This window comes from Pistacia vera, unplaced genomic scaffold (genome assembly GCF_008641045.1).
Source record: "Pistacia vera cultivar Batoury unplaced genomic scaffold, PisVer_v2 Contig840, whole genome shotgun sequence".
NCBI classification, from domain to species: Eukaryota; Viridiplantae; Streptophyta; class Magnoliopsida; order Sapindales; family Anacardiaceae; genus Pistacia; species Pistacia vera.
In genome coordinates this window covers 279,183-293,105 of record NW_022196713.1, presented here as the reverse complement: position 1 = coordinate 293,105, position 13,923 = coordinate 279,183, and the positions used below count along the sequence as shown (strand labels likewise).

Below are 13,923 nucleotides of genomic sequence, written 5' to 3'. Positions count from 1 at the left end.
CTTGTGTGTTCAAGCTAGGGTATCGTTTCCTTTTGATAAAGTGTTAACATAGCCAGTGTCGTGCTTAACTTGACTATACCTAGATAACCTCACTAGTGGAACAAAAGTTGCAGGGTCGAGTAAGAAAGCTTTTTCTTCGAAAACATCAACAAAAGACCAATTGAGCACATTGAGAGAAAAGGTATAGCAATTGAGAGGGTATCAGCGTTAGGGTTTCGAGTGGATAAGAGGACAAATGAGGCTGCAAGCTAAGTGTATGTAGTCATGTATGCAGTCCGTTCAAGAGATGCAAAGGTTACAACTTTCTCATGCCGACAACAATTAATTTTAAATAATGCTTACTTCCAAATTAATTTTGTGTGGGGACCGATTCAACCAGGAAGCATTGAATGTGGGTTTTTTATAATGAGATATATGAGAGATATTGTTGAGAATGGGTTGGCAGTATTGAAAAACAATTAAGTTCTCTTTTGTTTTTGGTTGAATTATAATAAGATATAGTCGATATTTGTTGATTAGTCTTATTGTGTTTACTATCCATTTAGACACTACAAGAATTTAGGCTTCTTACAATAAAATAATTTGTCACTATAAATATCAAAATTGTGACCATTTCGCTAATGTGAGAAATTATATTGGTCACCAAGTTGGTCACATTAAGCTCGTACTCTTAAGTATATGGTGACAAAAGAGCGTTTTGTCACCATAGCTTAATTATTTATTGTGACGATAATAATTTGTCACTTTAAACTAATTTATTGTGATAAATTATTTGTAACAATAAAACGTAATTTTTATCAATATAAGTAATATTTTGTCATAATTGATTTACATTTAAAGGCCAAATGATAAGATTTATGGTGAGAAAATAATATATTATGAGAAAATTGATTTTGTCAAAATTGGAAATAGTGACTAAATTATTTTCTCATAATTTTAACGGTGACAAAAATTTATGTGTCAATGACTTTACTATGACAACATTTATTTTATCACATGTTTGTATTTGTCAAAAATTGTAGTAACTGAAATAATTTTGTACAAAATTTAATAGCATGACAAATAATTTTTTAGAGCTCAAAATGCATTTTCAAACCACTTATTACATAAATTGGGAGAATTAAACATCAAATAATATGAGGCTGAATGCAATGCATTATATAAATTAACACATTCAACTTTAAAGCTTACAAAACACTAAATGGAGGTTTCAACAAAGGCATTAGATTTAGATCTAATGTTAATAATTCAATAAAGGCATCTCTTATAAATTTACACATTCTCCACTAATATGGAGATAAAAATGAACACAAGTCAGCATATCCTCCATGAAGAAAACAATATCCTCAACCACAGTTCCGACAAACATGAAGAAAGTAAGATTAAGATGGCCATGTTTCTACATCATATAGACTTCATCACCTGCACAAAAAACAGTAATGAAGAAAAATATAGCATTAAACATAAAATGAATTTAGTAATTGGTGCAATGTGATGTACCTCAAGAGTCATTCATTCTGGGCTACCCTTCAAAGATAGCTCCTATGGATATGATAATCCAATAAGCTAAATACAAAAAAGACCTCCATATAGATGACAGTAAGCAATATAAATTCAACCAATGGATCATACATCAGCATGGGCTCCGCAGAGCATGAGAGCAATCAAAACAAGATCAAAGAATGTGTAACCAAGCAGCATATCCAGTGCCTTTGTTTCCACCAAAATAAAATCTTAGAGAAAAGAAAACCTGCAAAAGAAAACAATTCATCATTTATCTCAGAATACGCACTAGCAATTAGCAAGTAAACAGAGATGTAGAATACAACAACAAAAACTTATTAATATATTAATAAAAGAAATTTTGTTCAATGAACTTCCTTAAAATCATTCCACACCACTGACGTCTTAGCTCTCTTTTTTCTTGCAAATGGATTAACGTCACCCTCTTCATTACCAACAGTTGCAATGGTTTCAACAGTTTCATGGAGGTGGTGGACCAGTCTCTAAGTCCTCAATATCATTACCATTGCAATCGACTCGCCCCTCCACTGCAGTTCTGAGGACACCTCAGGTGGGTGGCAGTGAGGGTGGGATTAGAACTTGATGCCATTTATACTGCAAAATTTTAAAAGCAGGTGAATATTTTCCCTGCCTTCAAACTCAATAACATATAGTTAGGAGGTTCAAATCAATTAATTAGGATTTTAAAGCAATATATAGTTAGAAGTTTGATCCCAAGATGATTGAATACTATATTCACCCTTATTAAAAGATGTGCATCCAAATCCTCCAAAACTTTATAAAAAAAGAACTTGCAACTTTGTCAAGTCAGATCAAACATCTTGAAGAGCACCAACCTGCACCACAGTAATCAGAACAAGGTAAGGCACACAAAACATTTAAAAATATCTATATATACTGACTTCAGAATCGAAGCCCAAAAAACAAAAATAAAGCTCTTTGAAGCTATGCCAACAGTTCAAACCAACATCTGAAAAGATAACAATAAAATGAGCTTATGGCTTTTATTGAAACTTGGATTTACAAGTTTTTAAGCTAGAAAGCCATCAAATCAAGAAATTGGACTTCAAATTCCAAGTCAACGAGTACAAATGGGAAAAGTAAAGTAGAATAGAGCTTTTTCAACTATCTTTTCTACCCATTTCGGCTAATATTATAAACAGCCAGTAAACACATTCTTTGGCTTAAAATTTTTATTTTCTAACTTTGAAATGAATGGTGAATGAAGAAATTGAAAAGTTTGAAAACCCAAAAACTCGAATGGTGAATGGAGACATTGAAAACCAACCCAAAAACTCACCTTCACACCTAGAAGTCAACTCAGACGAGATACAAACGAATGGAGATGACAAAAGGCGAATCAGTCTCAAGCTTCAAAGTATTGGGTGATTGTATCAAAGTAGCGGCTACTCTAGAGTGAGAGATGAGAAGAAATCGCTCGGCTAATCTCTTGAACGACAGACGAAATCAGATTTCTTCGACTGGAATGCTTGAATAGGTGAAGAATGCAAAGATAATTAGTTTTGCTAAGATCAGATGAATGAGCCCTAGACAGGTGCTGCGATTGGAATGCGAAGAATAGAATGAGTGACCTAGGGATTTGGGCAACGCAAATACGTGAGCCCATTCGAAATTACAAGCCTTTGTAGATATATCAAAGATTTTAAGTTTTAAGATTTTAAGATTTTAAAAATTAATTAAAAGAAAATATTAATAATTACTAATCCTAATTATAAATTTGTATTTGTAATTTATAATATAAATAATAAAAGGGTTGAAATTCAATTATATTTCAATGTCTTGTTATTTTATTATTTCATAGTGTTATATATTTTAATTAATATAAATACAAAATGTCACTAAATAATATATAGAAAATATTTTATAATATAATACGAAAATTATCATAATTTATATATTAAAATTAGATATTTTTACAAAGAACGTGGGCTGGTAGACCCACGACAGATATATAGCGGTTTGTGTTGGGAGCCTTAAATTTGGTAGGCTAGCATTGCACAATAGGGCACGAATTTTTGTAGGCCTTGACACGACACGGCCCATGACATGATGAGCCTTGAATTTTTAGGTATGGTATAGCCCACCGTCGGCTCTAACCCACCCCACCCATTTGTCATTCATTTGCTGATCTTAAGTTAGGTAATATGCTTAACTAGTCTCTACGGATCGACCTTTGTTTGCTGCTAATACAAGTTGTAAGTAGAGTATGCATTAGCAGTTTATGAATTTTATTGTGTAATTTTATTCAGTTGAATTGATTTGTATTCTTGTATCATTAAAGCAAAAATGGTACATCTATTACTTTATAAAATTATTAATGATTTTGTATTTTTTACAATTTTGGCCTTTTCAAGTTTTTAAAAATTAAAAATTTAAAATTAAAAATAAAAGTAATAATTTACAACTGATAGGAACTGAAATTGGGAAACAAATATTTGCAACGGATTGAAATGTGTTGCTACGATTTTACAAACAGAGGTTTTTTTCATCGCTAATTGTTGGTAATTTTTTTAGCAAATTTCTTTGATCTACCTAGATATAGCAAAACTCGACCTGCCCCTGTCACCCCTTATCCCAACCAAATTTCCTAGCCCTTGACCTCGTACTTGATCCTATATGTTAATGAGTTTTTTTTTTTTTTTTAGTGACATGTATGCTAAAATTATGAATGAGTTTTTTTAGAAATTTTTGTCACAAAATATCACATTTTATTTGACTAAAAATTTATTCATTATACCTGATTTTAACATTATAAATGATAATTTTTTTTTTTTTTGGTAATGATAAATGATTCTTTTGTGACAAATTAGTTGTATATTATAGCATGTATTATTAAATATCGTGACAAAAGTTTTTATGATAGCTATGTTTGTCATTATAAACAATTATTTTGGTGCTTAAATTTTCAATCAATTTTGTCATTAATACCTCTATTTTAGCATATATTATGACAATTTTTTTGTAATAATAAATAAATTATTTTGTGACAAAATAATTTGTAGGTATAGCATGTATAACTAAATTAGTGACAAAAATGTATTATGACAAAATATGTTTCACAAAAAACAATTTACCTAGGCGCCAAAATTTGGCGCAAAAATATTGTGACGAAATATTACGATAAAAATGTTTTCTTCACTATATTTTATGGGTTTCTTTACGTGATAAAATATTTTGACAATATTCTTTTTAGTCACTGTATATTCTCTTTGTCAACTTAATGTGATGTTTCTTTATTTGTCATAATACGCTATACTTGTGACAAAATAACATTTGACAAAATTAATTTTGTCCAATATAATATATTTCTTGTAGTGAGATTTTATAAGTGTTATGTTGGTTTATTATATATGATAAGGGGTTTGGATAACATACATGAATGTTGAAACACACTACTATAGCATGTCCTTAGCATGAGCAGGAAGTATGCTTAGGCTTGTAGTGGAGAAAATAATTATTGTCATGGGTTTGTAAGGATAATGAATCAAATGCAATCTAAATGTTTGCTCACTAGTACATGTATTAGCATTGCGATGGGTGCAAGGTGTTTTTTGATGTAGCTATGGTGTGTGTGGTCTACTATATGTTTTAATCATATATGTTTTGTAGTTGAATCACTAATTGCTTGATTATTGGAGCTATCATTTGATGGTTTTGCTACTAGACTAGCCAGATATTAGATATTAGTGGGTTGTTTCAGTAGTTCTACTATTGAAGTGTAGCTGGTTGTTGCTGTTCTATTTTGCTTTACTGGGGAGTATAGATGAGTTCTATTGTTGAGGGCTATCAATTTTTACTCTTGTATGGAATTTATTGAGTTGAAGAGTAGTTGCTTAAGTTAAGATGTAGAGATGGAGGGATTTATTTTTATTTGTGATGAATTCTGTAGCTGAGAGTGTGCTCATGAAGAGTTTTTTTGAATTTCATTCTATAAGTTTTTATTTGCATGCATTTTCAGTAGTTCATGTATATTACTGAATTATCTACCTTTATCTTTTAAGTCATGGGGAAAGAAATATACACAGATGAAGAAGTCAATGAAGTTAGAGGAGAATAGGCGATGTACGTATCAACCCTTTTAATTATTGATGTTTCAGTGATGTCAGAGGTCCATGAGGGCAAAAAATATGTATCAAATTTTAATTATTGATTCACTAATGCATGGGTCTTTTTTCATGTATATTGATACTGAATTTATCTATTTTTCATTTTTATAGTTGTTTTTGCAATATTTAAAACTTATACTCCTATTTTGATTTGTTTAACAAGAGAAACAATATATATATATACAGACCATTCAATAAATTAATTGAGAGATTGTTGGATGTCTAAATTTATTGTTGAATTGTGATAATTGTTGTTGGTTGAGGAATATTATGAATAATTTCATTGCACTATTCCACAATTTAATTGGTAATAATCAGGAAAATAAACTAATTACAAAAAAAAAAAAAAAATATTTACAAAAAAAAGTCTTGACAGTTTTAAGACTGTCAAGGATGAAAAATTATTATTTTTCAATTTTATTTTATTTTATTTGTTAAAAACTCTCAACATTTCTAAAAACTATTAAGAATTTGGTTAAAATTCGAAAAATAAAACCAAATCCTTGACAGTTCAAAAACTATCAAGGATTTTGTTAAAAATTAGGCCAAATTCTTGATAGTTTTCGAACGGTCAAGACCTTTCCTTGATAGGGGGTTTTCTTTATAGTTCAAAAACTGTCAAGGAACCCCCTTCTTGACAGTTAATAACCTTCAAGAATGAGGGTTTTTCTTGTAGTGTCGACTCTGAGAGAGCATTTGAATTCTTTAATGTTATTGCTTCAACGAATAGCCTATAAGGGATTACATTATAAACTCTAACTAGCTGTTTACTTGGAGTAAAACACAAGGGAATTAGAATGTTGATTCCTTGTTTCCTTTGCTTCTTAACCAACGAACGGAAGAAATCCCTATTCCTTAAATAATGGAATCTCATTCCATTCTCTACTCCTTTCTTATTCCCATTCATTTTCTTATTCTCATTACCATTGCTAAATAAACATAGTCTTAAAGACACTGATTAGTTCCCATAACAAATTATTTAAAAGATTTTAGGAGGATTTTGTGTCGGTAAGGTCATCCCAAAGAATTTTTCAAAACATCCCATACTTTTTCTTTCTGTCTTTACCATTAATTCTTGCTGAAAAAAATAGAAATAAAAATAAAATGAGTACATTGAGTGTTTTCATGAAATTTTTCTCTTTGTCGTTGTTTGAAATTGTAAAGTCTTCTGTGTTCCCATAAAATAACGTTTTTAATTTATAAAAGCTAATTTAGTCAAAAAGAACATAGTTTACCTACAAAGAGAGCTATATAATTATAAGCCACATTCATTTATGATGTTTGCACAATTTTTTAGGTTAAGTACAGTCGTGTCTTTAGTTTACACATGTCGTAACATCTACATAAATGCGTGCACATTTCTTTAGTCTGAGCTTATTGCAAATATGTGGGCATATTAGAGTTAGATGTGCAAACATTTTTCTAGTCAGACCCTTTAGTACATGTGTCAAGTTTTCATTGGTCGTTGGGATATTTTCCAGTTCTAAAATATGCGTAAGTGGTCCAAATACAGGTGCCTGAGATTTCAGAAGTGGTCTAGAAAAGTTACTATGCCTTTTTCAGATGTGGTCCAACAAAATTGTTGAAAACTTTCCTAAAATAGTCCAACATGTGTAAGCCTTTGTCGACTGGCTGTCTAAGCGTTTGTTGACCAAGGATTATATAACATCTTCTTAGTCCTTGCAATTTTCTTGAACCTGAATATTCCATTTTGCTCTCTGAAAGTTCTTACAGAGTTTATATATTCTTTGATCAAGTTCCTTAAATGGTTTAATACTCAAAATACTTTTCTTATGTTTTGTTGTTGAGTGTTTGTTGGAACATGGTTCATTTGATGAAAGCTTGAAGGGAGTTCAAGTTGTGGAGCTAAAAGTTGGCTTCGGCCTTGAAGCTTGAGTGGAGCTCAAGCTGTCCTGGAGGTTTCTTGGACTCAAGCAAGTTGTAGCAGAACATTGAAGCAACCAAAGGGTGGAGTTAGAGTGTTGTGAAACAGGGAGTGTTTTACATTTGTTTACTTAATTTTAGCTTTGCTATAGTGGATTTGCTTCATATAGAATTGGTCCCATGGATGTTAGTTGAACCATGTAAAAATCTTTCTGCGTTACTTGGTCTTTGATGATTGGTATTGTGTTGATGATGAATGGCCATCCCACAAGCACTAATGAACTCAATCAACTTATTCCGCAGGAGTTTAATGAACTAGATTAGTTATAAACTTTCAGAGTTCAACATTAAATATGAAATAATATTTACACTTGAAAGTTAATTTTCCCCTGAAAATAAATATAAAAGTTGAACATTATGTATAGAAATGTTAAAGAGTGACACTAACTAATGTATACGCATATCCCGATTAAAGTTGTCACCAGTTAAATTTAAAAAAAAACATATATAATTTATTCTATGCTATTGTTTAGAGTAATTTATCAAATTTTTTGAGCCAAGTAGTAATTGATAAATATTGTATTAGTTGTAAATTATAATTACGTTTATGAATGTATTGGAGTTTAGTTGTTAAAGATTGTGTAATGGAATTTATTAAACAATAATATTATAGGTGCATTTGTTTCCCTATTTTTATCCTATCATATTCTTATCATTTCCAAAATACACATTTGTTTTCCTATTCTGAAAGTACTATTATATTATATTTAATTATTTTTAAACCCCTTAAGTTTGTTAATTTAACTAAACACTCCCCAAAAAAAGTTTAGAAATTGACAAAAACACCCCCACCCACCCACCCACCCACATTTGCTAGATTCTGGCCACCACCATCATAAGGTGGTTGGAAACTAATATAATAGCTCACAACCAGCTGGATCTGGTTGGTAGTGCGCCGAACTAGCCTTTTCTGGATAGATCTACCATCGATCTGGTCGGAAAAGACTAGATCTATGGCCAAAGATTTGGTCGTCTTTGGCCATAGCTAGTCGTCAATGACAGCCAAGATATGGTTGTCGTTGACGACCAAATGTGGCTAGATCTGGCCATGAATGGCTGGATCTAGCGTAGATCTGTGCACAACTGTCTAGATCCAGCCGGTCTTGAGTTGATATGACAACTCTGGCCACCCTCCGACAGTGGTGGCCAACTACCGGTATTTAATGGGTGGGTGCAGGTGTTTTTGTTAATTTTTAATGTTTTATTATGGGTGTTTAGTAAATTAACAAACCTAAGGGGGTGTTTTTGTTAATTTTTAAATCTTACACTGTAATAACCACCCAGCTCTTACTTTTTCAAAAATACTAAAACAAATGCACCCAGTTGGGTGTGTTTGCGACCATAATTGTGTTTATGATCAATATAATATAGAGTTGATCAAGTGGTTGCCATTTATTAAATCATAAGTTGTGCATGTTTGTTGCTATAATTGTGTATATGATTGCATTGGAGATACGTATAATTAATTAGCCTAAAAAATTGTAATTGAATAACATTCTTTTACATGAAAATCACAAGTCTCGTGACTTGTTCGATCGTTGGCAATATATTTGCTTGCATCTATCTATACATATTGAAGAAAATGAAGATAGTAAGAGTAAGGAATACAGACTCAATTTCTTCAGTTCATCTTACTAAATAATAAAAAGAAGTAGAAATAATAGAAAAAGGGATTTCTCTTACAGGAAAAGACTAAAAAAGAAACAAGAAGATTCGGCAATTAGAAAACAACCTTCTGTAATAGGAAATAATCTCTAGCTAAAACTCCTAATTAAAATGTAACAAAGCTGTCACATAGACCCTTAATAATATACAACTACTTGGTAATTTTAGTGGTAATATTATTATAAAGTCTTACTTAAAAACTTATCACCTAGTAACACCTAACAATTATATAAGAACAATTTTTGTCCTTTTAATAGCAATTTCAGTGATTTTCCATGCGTAAATCATTTATTATGTAATGAGTTCTTTCCTATTTCGAATTCTGATCAGAAATCAAACGGCATGGCTTATGTTCTGTTCGATCACAACAATGCACACAGTTACAAACACATTATAACATTTCAAAGTAACCTAATTAAGATGCTGAATAACTTATCTAAAGCACTTTGATACAGTTTTTGTACTGGACTTATGGTATTTCCACTTTCAAAACTTTTATTATGAGCACTTCAATTTGTAACGTACGATACTTAAGCTTATAAATGGACTTTTGTGAAACGTTTTCAAAACAATCACCCTCTTTTCGGGATCCTGAGTCCCTAAGAGCGCCCGGATTTTATGGATAGGGACACCTAGGAGGGGCGTGACATACTCTCGATATAAAACACTCTGCTTCTTCCTCTTCATTTTAACCTTTGTTCGTTCATCCTTTCCATAATAACCTCGTCTTCCTAGAAAAGAAGAGAAAAGAAAAAAAAGAAACCATTAGATAGAGAAGATTGAAAATGACAAGAAGATAATGATTTTTTTATGAGGAATTATGAGGAGGGAGAATTTTCTTTGAATTTTAATTATTGAGCAGCCATCACTTCTTTTGAGTGAGTTTCACAAATTGCAATTTTATAAAATTCTTTCACTCGAAAAACTCCTGGTGAGCTCTTAACTAGACTATAAATATCTGCTTGCATCTCTCAAGTTTATGACAGAGTGAACTTCACAAATTACTAATGGCATTTTGTATTGCATCAACCTGCAATATTCCTTCTGGTGCTATTTTTCAACAACGTCAACTACTTGTTTCTGAAAAACCAACCAGCAGAATCGGTGTGAAGAAGCAACTCCAGTGCATCGCTAACCCAGAACTTAGTACTTCAACTGTTGTAAGGCGATCGGGAAACTACAAACCTTCCATTTTTAACGAAGATTATCTGCCAAAATTGACTAATGAGTACACGGTAGTCATGGTCTTTTCTTTTTATTATTATTTTTTTTAATGGTCTTAATTTCTTCTTTGCTGAGTTTAATTAGTTTAAATTCAGGAAATAATTACCAAAAACTTAATTTTTTTTCAGGGAGACGCATACAGAAAAAAAACAGAAAAGCTGACAAAAGAAGTGAGGGTAATAATCAATAGTATAGACAACCCATTAGATCAGCTTGAGCTGATTGACAACTTACAAAGGCTTGGAGTAGCTTACCATTTTGAACGTGAAATAAAGAACATATTGGACTGTGTCCATGATATCAACAATCATAAATGGAAGAAAGGAAATCTATATGCAACCTCTCTAGAGTTTAGACTCCTCAGACAACACGGTTATAATGTTACTGAAGGTACTGAAGAATTAAATTTCGAAAAAAGTCATCGTTAGAATAAACTAATATGTTTGTTCTACTTTCCTTATTGAGTGCAGAAGTTTTTGAGAGTTTTAGGGACAAGACGGGCAGTTTCTCCGCGTGTCTCTGTGATGATGTGAAGGCAATACTGAGCTTTTATGAAGCCTCATTCTATGGGTTAGAAGGAGAAAGTATGATGCAGGAGGCCTGGGAATTCAGTTCTAAACATCTTAAAGATCTTGACAATAAAGATGTCGACCAAAATCTTGTAGCGCTTGTTGAGCATGCCTTGGAGCTTCCTTTTCATTGGTGGGCGCCACGATTTGAGACCAAATGGTTCATAGATTTATATGAGAAAAGGGAAGACAAGAATCACCTTTTACTCGAGCTTGCAAAGGTGGACTTTAATATTTTACAGGGAATTCACCAGGAAGATTTTAATGAAACATTGAGGTCAGTAACCCTTCCTCAACTTTTTGTCCTTGTGATTGCATAGCTTTTATTAATGAAATACCTGTTGAAATTGTACCTTTTGCATCCCAACTAATGAAACTTATTATATTTCATTACCACTTAATTTCGTAATCTATTTTTATCTTTTGCTTGTGAAGGTGGTGGGAGAATACTGGTCTTGGAGAGTTGACTTTTGTTAGGGACAGCTTCATAGCATCATATTTATGGGCTTTGGCTATAGCTTTTCAGCCTCAGCACTGTTACTGCAGGAAAGTCGTTACAAAGGCCATTGCTGTAATTACAGTAATTGACGATATTTATGATGTTTATGGTACCTTGCCTGAACTTGAGCTCTTGACTGATGCTATCACGAGGTAATTATTGGGCAAAATTTTCTTGTTATACAAACCTAGCAGTTCTAAGAAAAATATATATGATGCTTTATATTACACATGTATTTCAGGTGGGACATTAAAGCAATGAAACAACTTCCCAGTTACATGAAAACAAGTTTTCTCTCGCTATTCAACTTTATTAATGAAATGACTTATCACATTCTCAAAGAACAGAATACAGACGTCTCAATGACTCTAATCAAATTGGTAATATTATATAATTAATTTCTTCCTTTATTTTTATGATGTTTTGTTGTTTAAATATCTCACTACTCGTTGCCATGTCATTTTCATCAGTTGAAACATATGGCGCAAGCCTATATGACGGAGGCAAGATGGTACCACAATCAGTATAAGCCAACACTAGATGAATATTTGAATAATGCTTATATATCAATTACGGGTCCTATTATAGCAACTCTATCATATATATCGTCAGCAAATCCAATATTAGAGAAGGACTTAGAATTTCTAGAAAGCTATCGGGATATTGTAAAATGGTCATCCTTGGTTTTCCGACTTCAAGATGATTTAGGAACTTCATCGGTATAAAATTAATTAATTTATTTACAATTGTTTGTATATACTTTAATTTGAATTCTCTATAAACTAATTGGTCATCTTTCTTGAACAAATAAATCAGGATGAGATGAAGAGAGGTGATGTACCTAAATCAATCCAGTGTTACATGACTACAGACTGGTTGTTCCGAGGAAGTTGCTCGCAATACATTAAAATCTAACAAGGAAGATATGGAAGATAAATGTATACAGAGCAGCAACAAATTGTCCCTTACCTCAACCTATTGTTGAAATGATAATAAATCTTGTGAGAACTTCCCATTATTTTTATCAACATGGAGATGGGCATGGTGGTGGGGTCAAGAGATTAAGGATGTTATGTTTTCATCACTCTTTCAACCCATTTCGTTGCGGAAATTAAATAAATGTTTTTTTCCGACATGTTCTTGTTGCAAGAGAATAAGTGTGATCATGTCATGAAATGCTAAATTTTAAGGATTGAATTGTATTGTGTTATAATTAACATTATGAATGATTCACTCAGGTATCTTCATTAACAATTCATGCTTTACACACATCTGTGATATGTGGAGGCTTTATAGTGTGTTACTTGATTGTTTCAAGAATGTATATTATGATAAATCTATACACGTGTGTTTAAAAATAATGTCCTTGGGTGCCTTTTAGAATACAAAATTTTTACATTTGTGTATTGATTTACATTTACAGCTTGTTATTTTATTGATTTGTTATAAACCTAGTGTGTTAACACAACTTGGTAAATCATTTTGCTACATCTTAAAAATGGGCAACCTTACACCAAAAAGAGTTGACCACTCTAACAGATGCATTGTTACATGGGGAAAGGTCATTGATGATCACATAAAGGATTGTCTAACCTCTCACCTAAGGACATGACTGTTAGCTTCAAGCTTTGCTTTAAGCATTTGATTTATTCATTATGTTGTGGTGCATCTGTTGAGCTGCGAATGTTTAGCTAGACTCACAGAAAGCAATTGAATTTTTTATGTTATGTGTTTCTTGAATAGCCTATAAGGTTCAATACAAAAAACTCTAACTAACTGTTTACTGGAGTAACACCAAGGGAATTTGGAGGAATGCTGATTCCTTGTTTCCTTTGTTTCTTAACCAAGGAACGGAAGGAATTCCTATTACTTAAAGAACACATTAGTTTTACAAAGCAACATACAAAGGCATACAAAGACAATCTCCACCTTGATTTTTCATGATTCCTCCTCTTTCCTCTTTCCTTTTTTTTTTTTTTTTATTGTTTTTTTCTTCTAGCTGATGTCACTTTGTAGCCCTTTTGTATGGGTTTTTATAAGGATAGCATTTTTCTTACTTAAATAATGGAATCTCATTCCATTCTCTACTCCTTTCTAATTCTCGTTCCCATTGCTAAATAAACATAGCCTTAAAGACACTGATTAGTTGCCATTACAATTACACACACTGATGATTTTTTAAAAGCTTTTAGGTGGATTTTGTGCCGTTAAGTCATGCTAAAGAATTTTTTTAAAACATCCCATACTCAATGTACTCTTTTTATTATTTCTTTCTAAAAAAAATAATAAAATAGTACATTGAGTGTTTTCATGAAATTTTTCTCTTTCGTGTTTGAATTGTCGAGTCTGCTATTCCCATAAAATAAAATTT

At 31.9% G+C, this 13,923-nt stretch overlaps 1 pseudogene; it reads left to right on the top strand.

Moving 5' to 3' along the window:
• Nucleotides 1–10,258: 10,258 nt before the first annotated feature.
• LOC116118371 lies at nucleotides 10,259–12,765 on the top strand (annotated as a pseudogene).
• The last annotated feature ends 1,158 nt before the right edge of the window (nucleotides 12,766–13,923 follow it).